At 51.1% G+C, this 13,715-nt stretch overlaps 1 protein-coding gene across 1 annotated transcript in view; it reads right to left on the bottom strand.

The window, feature by feature from the left end:
• The window catches only part of BBS9 (Bardet-Biedl syndrome 9), a 78,116-nt gene extending 68,692 nt beyond the window's left edge, over positions 1–9,424 (bottom strand). Inside the window, exon 1 of the mRNA XM_071694242.1 lies at positions 9,165–9,424. The gene's annotated coding sequence lies outside the window, so the exon portion shown is untranslated. The remainder of the gene's footprint in view (positions 1–9,164) is intronic.
• Positions 9,425–13,715: the final 4,291 nt, after the last annotated feature.

Below are 13,715 nucleotides of genomic sequence, written 5' to 3'. Positions count from 1 at the left end.
GGGGGGGGGGGGGGGGGGGGGGGGGGGGGGGGGGGGGGGGGGGGGGGGGGGTGGGGGGGGGGGGGGGGGGGGGGGGGGGGGGGGGGGGGGGGGGGGGGGGGTGGGGGGGGGGGGGGGGGGGGGGGGGGGGGGGGGGGGGGGGGGGGGGGGGGGGGGGGGGGGGGGGGGGGGGGGGGGGGGGGGGGGGGGGGGGGGGGGGGGGGGGTGGGGGGGGGGGGGGGGGGGGGGGGGGGGGGGGGGGGGGGGGGGGGGGGGGGGGGGGGGGGGGGGGGGGGGGGGGGGGGGGGGGGGGGGGGGGGGGGGGGGGGGGGGGGGGGGGGGGGGGGGGGGGGGGGGGGGGGGGGGGGGGGTGGGGGGGGGGGGGGGGGGGGGGGGGGGGGGGTGGGGGGGGGGGCTGAGGGGGGGGGGGGGGGGGGGGGGTGGGGGGGGGGGGGGGGGGGGGGGGGGGGGGGGGTGGGGGGGGGGGGGGGGGTGGGGGGGGGGGGGGGGGGGGGGGGGGGGGGGGGGGGGGGGGGGGGGGGGGGGGGGGGGGGGGGGGGGGGGGGGGGTGGGGGGGGGGGGGGGGGGGGGGGGGGGGGGGGGTGGGGGGGGGGGGGGGGGGGGGGGGGGGGGTGGGGGGGGGGGGGGGGGGGGGGGGGGGGGGGGGGGGGGGGGGGGGGGGGGGGGGGGGGGGGTGGGGGGGGGGGGGGGGGGGGGGGGGGGGGGGGGGGGGGGTGGGGGGGGGGGGGGGGGGGGGGGGGGGGGGGGGGGGGGGGGGGGGGGGGGGGGGGGGGGGGGGGGGGGGGGGGGGGGGGGGGGGGGGGGGGGGGGGGGGGTGGGGGGGGGGGGGGGGGGGGGGGGGGGGGGGGTGGGGGGGGGGGGGGGGGGGGGGGGGGGGGGGGGTGGGGGGGGGGGGGGGGGGGGGGGGTGGGGGGGGGGGGGGGGGGGGGGGGGGGGGGGGGGGGGGGGGGGGGGGGGGGGGGGGGGGGGGGGGGGGGGGGGGGGGGGGGGTGGGGGGGGGGGGGGGGGGGGGGGGGGGGGGGGGGGGGGGGGGGGTGGGGGGGGGGGGGGGGGGGGGGGGGGGGGGGGGGGGGGGGGGGTGGGGGGGGGGGTGGGGGGGGGGGGGGGGGGGTGGGGGGGGGGTGGGGGGGGGGGGGGGGGGGGGGGGGGGGGGGGGGGGGGGGGTGGGGGGGGGGGGGGGGGGGGGGGGTGGGGGGGGGGGGGGGGGGGGGGGGGGGGGGGGGGGGGGGGGGGTGGGGGGGGGGGGGGGGGGGTATCTACCTCTTGACCCCTTGCCAATCCTTTGTACTCCTTGCCTGTAAGCACCGCCCAAATGCCTCTCTTCTCTTTCATTGGCAACTTTGCTTCTTCATCCCACCACTTACTACCCTTACCTAATCTTCCCAACTTCCACTTTTCTCATGCCATATGCATCTCTTGCACATGCTGTCACTATTTCCCTAAATACCTCTCATTCCTCACCCTCTCCCCTCACTTCATTTACTCTCACCTTTTGCCATTCTGCATTCAATCTCTCTTGGTATTTCTTCTCAAGAATCTTTTTTTGTAAGCTCACATGCTTTCACCACAATCTTCTCACCAATATTGTTTCCTCTTTTCCTAAAACCTCCACGAACCTTCACCTTCGCCTCCACAAAAAAGTGATCAGACATCCCACCAACAACCCCTTTCAGCACATTTACACCCAGAAGTAATTCTTTTACAAGCCTATCAATTAATTTTTAATCCAGTAACACCCTCTAGCCATGTCTCCTACTCACACACGCATGCTTGTGTGTATCCTTCTTTTTAAACCAGGCATTTCCAGTCACAAGTTCTTTTTCAGCACAGCTCCAAACGCTGTTCACCATGCCCCCTCAGTTATACCCTCAACTGCCACATTACTCACCTTCGCATTCAAATCACCCATCACTAATACCGGGTCTCGTGCATCAAAGCTGCTGACACACTCACTCACCTGCTCCCAAACCACTTGCCTTTCATGATATTTCGTCTCGTGGCCAAGTGCTTCAGTACTGATAATCTTCCATCCCTCGCCATCCACTCATTTTAGCCACATCATTCTAGAATTATATATATATATATATATATATATATATATATATATATATATATATATATATATATATATATATATATATATATATATATATATATATATATATATATAAAGATATAAAGATATGAGGTATCTAGTAATAGGGGATGATATTAACAATGTTAATGAGAGAGGGTTGCTTCCTGGGGTGAGGGAAATACCCGAGACAAAATATTTGGTGAGAATTTCCTCATGAGATGACTTCACCTGAGGAGGTGACCCTTGCTGTCCTGACCCCAGTCATGCACCTGCCCCCTTGGTTGGTGGCTCACCCCATCCCATGGGTGGACCGAGCGGTCAAGCACCCCATGAGGGATGGGGGTCGACTCATATAGGAATGGGAGACTTCCTTATTGTTACTGCCTATAGCCATATACCTGCTTCTCTGTTGCTATATGACTTCATATGATACAGCAGCTACAGGAACTGAAGATATATATATATATATATATATATATATATATATATATATATATATATATATATATATATATATATATATATATATATATATATATATCCCTGGGGATAGGGGAGAAAGAATACTTCCCACGTATTCCCTGCGTGTCGTAGAAGGCGACTAAAAGGGGAGGGAGCGGGGGGCTGGAAATCCTCCCCTCTCGTTTTTTTTTTTAATTTTCCAAAAGAAGGAACAGAGAATTGGGCCAGGTGAGGGTATTCCCTCAAGGTCCAGTCCTCTGTTCTTAACGCTACCTCGCTAATGCGGGAAATGGCGAATAGTTTGAAAGAAAAGAAATATATATATATATATATATATATATATATATGTAATGTAACTGTGGGAACAATGGTTCGTGGGGAGGATCTGACCTCACGTGACCCGCACTGTGGGGGAGGTGAGGGAGGGAGGGAGGGTGGGTGGAGGCGGCGCGAGTGGGTACGCTTGACTTTACGCAACCCGGAAGTGAAACAGAAACCCGAAGAACTCGACAGCAAGGCTACGATCAGGGTCACACAAATGACGAATGACGCAAAGAATTCGTGACACTATGTGTATGTGGGGGGGAGGGGAGGAGTACGTCGGGGTGACACCAAATGACAGGGTGAAGCCATGACAGTGAGTCTGGGGGTAACACAGGTGTGACAATACATGACAGGAAGACGTGTCGACTTCTGGGAGATGGTGGAAGAAGTGACCCCACACGACACAAGGAAGTCCTGACGGAGGGTGTGCGGGGAGGGTGTGTGTGGGGAGGGAGTGTGTGAGGAGGGTGTGTGTGGGGAGGGTGTGTGTGGGGAGGGAGTGTGTGAGGAGGGGTGTGTGGGGAGGGAGTGTGTGGGAGGGAGTGTGTGGGGAGGGTGTGTGCGAGGAGGGGGTGTACGGGGAGAATGACCCCCACATGACAGGCAGAAGCCTGTTTAAGAGTCTGGGAAGAAAAAGGTCACAAGGTATGACCTGTGACCTGAGAAGGGTGGGTCTGGTCACCGTGCGTGACCTTCACAGAGGAGGAGGATGGTATAAGCCTTTGCATGGTCGATAAGGGTGAAATCCCAGACTCTTTCCCGTTGCAAGTGACCCACTATAGCGTTCAGCAATAACAAAAACATTGCAAGGCATGCAATACAATACAATACAATACAATACAATACTTCCATAAGACATTAATGGAGGTAAGAAGGATGTACAGTTCAAGTACGTACTTGCATTCTGTAGAAGTGAATATAAGTATAATGTGTCGGGGTCAAGTGTCATGACTTAAGGTCACGTTGCAGAGTACTGGTTGACATTGTCACTCTCGCTGCCCTTCATAAAACCCAGACGTATCCTTCTTTCTTCCTCTTCATGAAGATCTCTATATGGCACGAGTAGTATCAGCAGCTGCTGCAATGTTTCAATCCTATCTTGCTGTGTCTCTCTACAGCAGCAACCAAGACTACAGCAGGTACAGCAGACGGTGCAGCATCGAGGGATATCACAATCAGCAGTTGCAGCAGCAGCAGCAGGAGGTGGTGGTGCAGCAGTAACAACAGCAAGGACGACAACAGCTGTTGCATTAAAAGTAGTAACGACAGGAGGAGGAGGAGGAGGAGGAGGAGGAGGAGGAGGAGGAGGAGGAGGAAGGTAGGTGGGAGGGCACGTGGTGTTGGGTGCAGGAGCACTGAGCGTTCCCATGTTCCGCCTGAGGGAAGCTGTACCCAGCCTCCAATGGAGCCACCAGCCTCGACCACCGACGCCAACCTCATCGCTTCATTATCTCGCCCCTATCTCTTCCAGGGGGCGCAGCGAGACGTGGCAGAACCGGGGAGGTTGAGAAGTGTACGAGACGGTGCCCACGTGGTTCTAAGGACGAGAAGGAGAGGGGAGGAGGAGGGGAAGGTGGGTGTTCCTCAAGCATTCAGTGGCTACTAAAAACAAACATAAGATCAGACCGGATGTGGCGCCAATGAACAGCCACAAACAACTTCAACGACCAACCCTCACTTGTTGTTTATTGTTCTTACGGTGCCATGGATGTTGTGGCCACCTGGGTATACACCAAAAAGAGGGTATACGTAGCATATAACCGATATGATCTGTGGTATACTCACGGCCACTTACTACTGCCTACTGTGAAGTTACCATCATATTTGCCAACGGTAAACATTGGGTTGCAGAGCGAGGCGATCCCTCCTACAGTGTTGGACGGAGACAAATGCTTATCTACCAGCCTTCCTGTACCGCTAGTCTGTACTACCACAACTGTACCTCTCTTTTGTACCGTTACAACTGTACCGCTGTACCGTCCCGTTCCCAATGTCCCGTCAGGGGCAGACACAGAGCTGACTTATCCGTTTCCCGTAAAAGTGATTTTCAATTTCCAAGATTATCAAGACTAAACACATGTTTGTCAACAGTGATTATGATTTCGTCAAAAATCGGACTACCCAAGAGGTCACGAGAGGTCGCTACTGAAGAAGGAAAAAGATGAAGGCAGGTCACAGGGCGGGGGGCGTGCTGCGGTGTCTCAGCGAAGGATCATCATGAACTGAGAGAACGAAGTCACTCATGCTGAAATCACCAGACTGTTGCGACAGGACCTGTGACTGGTGAACTGGTCGTTAGGAGGCAGCATAACCAGGAGACCTGTCGTAAAAGCCTGACGACCGTCCTAATGATCATCTATCCGGTGAAGTGATGACGTGAACACGTCCCAAGGAAGTGATTACGTGTTAGTACTTCCTCTCGTGTGATTGCATACCACGTCCCACTAAAGAACTAGCTGCTGAATCATCGTGCAAGCCTCCCGCCCACGTCGTCAAACTTGAATTCCAAACAAGCGCGAGGGAATCCGGCAGGAGTACATCCTGCTGCCGTCCTTCTCCCACGCTGAGGCTGAGGCATGGTGTCCCCAAGCCTGACACTCAGCCAAGTTACTGTTCCTCCTGCGACGGACCTGAACATAAGTGTATTCAAGGATTCAGACAACATCGAAGTAGATCAAGATTGGTTCCTATGTTGGCGTTTCGTAGCGTCCAGGGGTGGGTCCTGACAGGCCAGGGTAAAGAGGGCCCTGATAAGCGAGCGCCAAGGGGCCCTCAAGGGCTAGAGCCAAGAGGGCCCACTGCCAAGTGGACATTCAGTGGACCCTCCTCACGATGGTTAATGAGGGCAAGTGAGAATATCACTTCTTTCTCCACCTTTATTCTCCACCACACTAACACCTCGCACCCCCCACCACTACCTTCCACTTGCCCCGCCATCACTTCCCCTCCACTCTCTCCCGCGACGACCATGGTACACCCTCCCCAACACTAGGGTGAACTTACTGTTGTCCTGTGAAAATAGCAGTGAAAATAGTTTGGTAGGGAGTGACACCAGCATCTGTGTTGGCAGGGAGTGCCACCAGGATCTGTGTTGGGAGGGACTGACCCCCAGCATCTGTGTTGGCAGGGAGTGACATCAGGATCTGTGTTGGCAGGGAGTGACACTAGCATCTGTGTTGGCAGGGAATGACACCAGGATCTGTGTTGGGAGGGACTGACCCCGAACATCTGTGTTGGCAGGGAGTGACACCAGGATCTGTGTTGGGAGGGACTGACCCCCAGCATCTGTGTTGGCAGTGACACCAGCATCTGTGTTTATGTTGTACCACGTGCGGTGGTTGGGGTACGGGAGGGGGTGGGGGGGGCTGTTGTCCCCCTACCCCTGGTGCTTGGTCGGGGGTTTGGGGGATGGGGGAAGGTCGCTCGGATGTGGGTACGAATACCTAACCCCCCCCAACCTCCCGCTCCTCCTCCCCCCCCTCTTGAGAACGAGGGGGGTGGGGGGGGAAGAATTCTGGCGTACCGTAGGCTGCGACATACACACACACACACACACACACACACACAGACATGAAATTAGTTATCTAAGAGTTTCGTTCATCTCAGACAATAGTTTTGATATATAAAATGTTTAACTAAAATCTTTTTGGCTGAATGGAGAGAAAATTTTCCTTTACCCACCTATAACTTGGCTTTTGATGGTGATACATTATGTTTAGTAGTATATACATTACGTTTAGTCATGTATACATTATGTTTAGTCATGTATACATTATGTTTAGTCATATATACATTATGTTTAGTAATATATACATTATGTTTAGTCATATATACATTATGTTTAGTAGTATATACATTACGTTTAGTCATATATACATTATGTTTAGTCATATATACATTAAGTTTTGTCATATATACATTATGTTTAGTCATATATACATTATGTTGTGTCATATATACATTATGTTTAGTCATGTATACATTATGCTTAGTCATATAAACATTATGTTTAGTCATATATACATGATGATCCGTGCTGAGGAGTCGAATCCATGTTTGTTCGGACACAGGTTCGAACCACTGCTGTACAGTGTCAGTATGTCCCGCGTCGACCACCGTCATCCACGTGTCCTGGCCACCGTCTCGGGTTCAGGAACGGAACTGTAGTGAACCCGTCATCCCCAAAGAACCCGACGAAGTGAGGCAGACAGCTTCACCCCCGGCCCACGACTGTCTCATTTCACTGTTTCATCCCACTGTCTCATTCTACTGTCTCATCCCACTATTTCATTCTATTGTCTCACCCCACAGTCTCATTCTACTGTCTCCTCCCACCACTGTCTAGTTCTTTTCCTGACCTAAAGCCTCCCCCCACCTTCTTCCTAGTCCGTCCTCTCCCTCCCACTCCCAGAGGCCGTCCTCTCCCTCCCACTCTCTCTTCTCTCCCACAAAAGTTTTCGTCGAGTGACAACATTATCCCGGGGGAGTCTGGCGTCCCTACCAGCCTACGGGGCTGGGGTTAGGGACCCCTGTCCGGCAGACTCAATTCTCACGGAAGGTGCAGCCTGGATGTGTGCGTGCCTGACCCGCAGGTAGATAGATAGGTAGACAGATGAGGGGGAGAGAGAGAGAGAGAGAGAGAGAGAGAGAGAGAGAGAGAGAGAGAGAGAGAGAGAGAGAGAGAGAGAGAGAGAGAGAGAGAGAGAGTTTAGCCCCTCCCTACACTTGTAATTAGCACATAAACTTGACGATTCTACAGTTTACGTCTCGTGAGAGCCTGGGTGTAGGGTGCGTGTGCTCCTCCTGGTCTCATCACTAACACTTCCTCAACTTTAACCAATACATTATCCCACGTACTCTCTTTCTTAACTCATTTCCCAGCTCTTCGCCTTTTCCCAAAACGTTTCATCCAGCCTAATCGCAGTTTTCGTCAATGTACTCTTAACCTTTCACATATCATGTGGCTTGGTGGGAACTTTCCTCCCAGCTGAGTGAGTGGGCCGTGTCCTCAGCCGAGCGGCGTCCTCAGCCTTCATCCGTCATGGTACCTCATCAACTACATTTCCTTTGTGATGCATCCATCAGCTGGCTGGGGGCGCTCCATCTGACCTGCATGACCCCTCTCTTGCCCTAGCATACAACGCACATTTCTCTCCCCTGAGCTATTCTGAGCTATTCTGAGCCTACTACAAACCTTCAGGCCACGCTGAAATAGCAGATCATACGGGGTTTTCTACAGGAAGAGACTGATTCATCCACAAGACTTAGCACACAACTCCATCAGCCCTTTTGAGTGCCATTATCTGACCATTACTTGCCACTCGTGCGTGTCTCTATTCTATCCTCACCACCATCATTACTTCCGCTTGGCTCGCCCACTTGCATCATATTGTAATGGTTCACTGTTCATGAGGACGCTCTCCTATCCTCACTGAAACCCAATTTGTTACTTCTTTATTGTCTACGTCTGTATGGCGCCTTCTTCTGCCACCTGCGCTTCAGAAATATCTGTTTTCAGTCTTATTGGTATCGTCTCTGCCTTTTTTTTTTACTTTCCAATCCTGAATTTACGACCTCTACTCCTGACAATGGAAGAACCTCTTCCAAATCATTCCAGATCGTAAGTTTCAGCTGTCACTTATTTCTTTTACTCTACCATAATCTAAACTTCGTCTCATGGAATTTCAACAAGTTTGTGTTCAGTCAAATGTTTCACATCACGTCTCGCTGCTTTTTCACCTTCGTACCCCATGGCCGTAACCCGTGGTCGTAACCCATGGTCGTAAACCGTGGTCGTAACCCATGGACGTAGCACGTGGTCGTAATCCGTGGTCGTAACCCATGGTCGTAACCCGTGGTCGTAGCCCGTGGACGTACCCCATGGACGTACCCCACGGACGTACCCCATGGTCGTACCCCATGGTCGTACCCCCTGAACACACCAAGTTCAAACGGCTTGTATTTCTCCCCATGTGAACTGCCAGGCATGTGGGTTCCTTGGGTATGGTGGTGCAGGTGAGGACTCGCTCTCACCTGATACATGCCTTCATGAATGCCAAAACTTCCAGGGGACCACCTCCTCCTCCTCTCCCATGCTAACTCTCCTGCCTGACTTCAACAACTGTTTTTGACTTCGACAGGAAAAGGAGGACGGAGGGAAATCCTACGTACGATCGCTGACATACACAATCCAGACACCAACAACTCATTCTCGTACGGTACATCCATGTAACTTGATTGCATTCCCTGTTGTAAAGTTTGAAGTTAACCTGATCACCTCCTCCATTCCTCCCTCACTCACCTGGGCTGCTGCGATCTCAGGAAAAGGAGTCAGCTGACCCGTGGGTTCCACAGGTCCTGCTGGAATGAACCATCGGATCGCCTGTGTCTTTGTCCCCTGATCGCGAGAGCTAATGGAAATGTTGACTTCTTGAACCAACACTCGCTCGCAGCTTTGTCCAGCAGCAGCAGCTGTGTTCCCTCGTCCTGTGCAGCAGCAGCAGCAGCAGCACCTGTTTTCCCTCGTCCTGTGCAGCTTTGTGCAACTGTGTTCCCCAGTCCTGTGCAGCAGGAACTACGTCTCAACCTTTGAAATAAAAAAAGAAAGTGTATTAGATGATGATCTGGTCAATGCAAAAAGCTATCCTGGGAAACTGATTCATGATTTCTTGTTTTTCTGACACCGAAATACTGCGAGCTTTCGAATTTATGTGGCCCGCGTCCGAATATAGCCACGAACACTGTCATACGAAGTAAACTGTGAGAGGTGTCTTCATACAGACAGACACAAACACACACAGATATATATATATATTATATATATATATATATATATATATATATATATATATATATATATATATATATATAGCTGAGTCTGGTGGTCACTGTTCTCAGTAGGTTGTAGTTGTGGGAGAGAGATAAGAGGGTAATATCTTACAACAGAACATTAGGTTGTGGGAAGCAAAGGAAGATTCTGGGGTGCGAGTCATGAACTCCAGGACCCCGGGAGCTTGGGTACGAAATCTTGCTATCATTAATAATGACTTGCGGAAAACTAGGCACAGTGAACAGTTCATCAGTGAGCAGTACACCGCCAGACCGGGGCACAGCCAACAGCTAATTAAAACTTAGAAGGAATGCGGCCGTCTGAAAAGGCATCTGCTAAGACCAGAGACGCCTAAAAGAATGCAAAAACTTAGCCTTGACTGAAAGTACCGTCTGAGATCTACTACACTTAATGCAAAGGTTACAAGAACGATGAAAATCCCCAGAAAAGGAATACACACAGAACTGCACATAATTCCTAGAAAGAAAAGAACAAAGAAAATAAATAAGACAACTGAGGAGACCTATGCTCTTCCTTATAAGCATAACTGGAAACGGCTGAAGGAAGATAACAGTGATAAGATCCTAACCCGTCTGGAAGGACTTCTGATACGATCGCAAAGGATCATTACGAAAATAAAAATGAGTTTGAACTGACATAACTATTTATACAGACGGTTGAGAGCGTCTCACTCCCCCATGAAGACGACAGCTGTGTGGAGACACTTGGGTTACATGACTGGTCTGCTGAGAAGAATGTTGCTGCCTTGAGAGCTTGCATCTGCTCTGAGGGACGAGCAGAAGGAACGCATCTGTTAAGAGATCTGGAGTATATCTCTCATGTGATCTGTAAAGGACTGGAGTATAACCAAAATAAGAAAAGCTGTCTGGAGAGATGATAGCTTCCTGGAAAGTCCACAGGTGTCTGGAGGTCCACGACTGACTGGAATGTACACATCCTCCTGGAAAGTGTAAAGCCATTGACTGGAGATATACCTTTATCTATATAATCCAGCAACAGATAGGAAGGACCACTAGAGGGATCATAGCTATCTGGAAGGCACACATCTGCAGGATATGAATACAGATACCAGAGAGAGAGAGAGAGAGAGAGAGAGAGAGAGAGAGAGAGAGAGAGAGAGAGAGAGAGACGGCTACAAGGAATTACAAGGATGTCTAGAAAGTCTACAGGTATTTCCTGGAAAGTCCATTGGAAGGAGAAAAGCTGCCGCCAAGGAGCATATTTACCTGAATTAAAAATGACAGAATCTTTTGATAGAGGAACGATTACGAGCGTCCTGGAAGTAACCACATGTACTGGAAGTTTTAGAGGCATCCAAGAGCACCACTGGAAGGTGTACGGTAGGCTCATATAATGACTGATTGAATGGAACTTCCAGTCCATGTTGACGTATCTTCCAGTCTATGTCGACGTATCTTCCAGTCCATGTTGACGTATCTTCCAGTCCATGTTGACGTATCTTCCAGTCCATGTTCACGTATCTTTCAGTCCACGTTGACGTATCTTCCAGTCCACGTTGACGTACTTTCCAGTCCATGTTAAGTCTAAAGGTGGCTGGAGGACCCCTCGTGTCAGATGGATCACACTTATCTGAAAGGTCTGTTGTCGCGTGGATAGTCATGTGTTGTCACCTGGAAGGGGGTCTGTAGTTCCTGGAAGGTTAACAGCTAACTAGAACTTCCAGAAGTTTCTGAAGGGTTTCCAGTTATCTGGAAGGTTCTTATTTGTTTGAAGGGCAATGTAAAGAAAGAACGTGTACGTCTGCTTGAAAGATCCATTACTGGAAGGAAGATTAAGAGCTGGCTGGACCACTGATGTCAGGATGGTCAACATTTGCCTAAAAAAGAACCACTGGAAGGGCCACATGGAACTGAAAAGAAGCAGGGCTACGTGAAGACTCTACAGACTTGAAGGTCTACACTCACCTGGAAATATTACTGGAAAGATCACAGCTGGAATATACTACAGCTGGTAGCGAGATAACCCATCTGCCCCTAAGGGCAACAGCTGTTTAATCCAACGTTCAGCAAAACCCATAATGGGCACATAGCATGGAAAGGACTATTACAAATAGTAAAGCATGAAGGAAAATCGTGAATTGTCTTACGTCGCTTCGACGGAAGACCCAGGAACTTGACAACCCTTCCATAGGTCAAGCTGTGTCTCGTTCACATATGAACCCGTGCCCCTACACGTGAGGACTTAGACAACCCCAGGGTAATAACCAGCCTGATATATATATATATATATATATATATATATATATATATATATATATATATATATATATATATATATATACACACACACGAACAAAGTGCATATGAACGCGTTGGTGAGCAACGGGGTCTACACAGGTCATTTCCCATCAGGCTCACTTAGCCAGCAGATAGCATTTTACCTAACCTAACTGTACAACGTGGAGGTATATGAATACGAACAAAGTGCAAATGAAAGCGTACCTTCATAGGAGCGATTATAGCCTAGCAGTAGCGCTCTCGCCTGTTGCAAAGGGGTCCTGGGTTCGATCCTGTGTGTGTGTGTGTGTGTGTGTGTGTGTGTTTGTGTGTGTGTGTGTGTGTGTGTGTGTGTTACATAAGATATTAATGGCAACCAGTGTAAATATCGAACACACATTGATATAAACATTGGGTCGGGATGAGGGATAAATGATTTATCTCCAAATGGGGATACGAAGATGGTTTCTGGCACTCGAGCCCCTGGGGTCTGATAAGATTGGCTATCACAACTGTGTCTAGTTATGTTGTTGATTTGCACACCTCTGGTGTCTCTATCATGCTCATGTTGTAATGACTACTGGACTATCATACTCATGTTGTTATGACTACTGGACTATCATGCTCATGTTGTAATGACTACTGGACTATCATGCTCATGTTGTTATGACTACTGGACTATCATGTTGACTTCCATAAATCTTCATGCACCTCACTGATCAATAACTCCTTCCAAACCAGCAGCCAATTGTACAGCTTTACCACAGCTAACGCCATCATAACCGCCACAGCTAACGCCATCATAACCGCCACAGCTAACGCCATCACAACCGTCACAGCTAACACTGTCATAATCACCGCAAGTGACACTGTTACAACCGCCATCTACATTACAACTAATACCATCACAACTGCCACAACTAACACCATCACAACCAACATCTACACCACTGTACCATCACAACCAACATCTACACCACTGTACCATCACAACCAACATCTACACCACTGTACCATCACAACCACCATCTACACCACTGTACCATCACAACCAACATCTACACCACTGTACCATCACAACCACCATCTACACCACTGTACCATCACAACCACCATCTACACCACTGTACCATCACAACCAACATCTACACCACTGTACCATCACAACCAACATCTACACCACTGTACCATCACAACCAACATCTACACCACTGTACCATCACAACCAACATCTACACCACTGTACCATCACAACCAACATCTACACCACTGTACCATCACAACCACCATCTACACCACTGTACCATCACAACCAACATCTACACCACTGTACCATCACAACCACCATCTACACCACTGTACCATCACAACCACCATCTACACCACTGTACCATCACAACCAACATCTACACCACTGTACCATCACAACCAACATCTACACCACTGTACCATCACAACCAACATCTACACCACTGTACCATCACAACCAACATCTACACCACTGTACCATCACAACCAACATCTACACCACTGTACCATCACAACCAACATCTACACCACTGTACCATCACAACCAACATCTACACCACTGTACCATCACAACCAACATCTACACCACTGTACCGTCATTACCAACATCTACACCACTGTACCATCACAACCAACATCTACACCACTGTACCGTCATTACCAACACCACCACTACATGTACTAAGAACATCGTTGTTGGCACAGAAACAACAACAACAACAACTACTACTGGTAC

The sequence above is a fragment of the Panulirus ornatus genome, chromosome 57 (assembly GCF_036320965.1).
Source record: "Panulirus ornatus isolate Po-2019 chromosome 57, ASM3632096v1, whole genome shotgun sequence".
Classification (NCBI taxonomy): Eukaryota; Metazoa; Arthropoda; class Malacostraca; order Decapoda; family Palinuridae; genus Panulirus; species Panulirus ornatus.
Note: the sequence above shows the minus strand (reverse complement) of the source record. Positions and strands in the feature narration are given on the sequence as shown.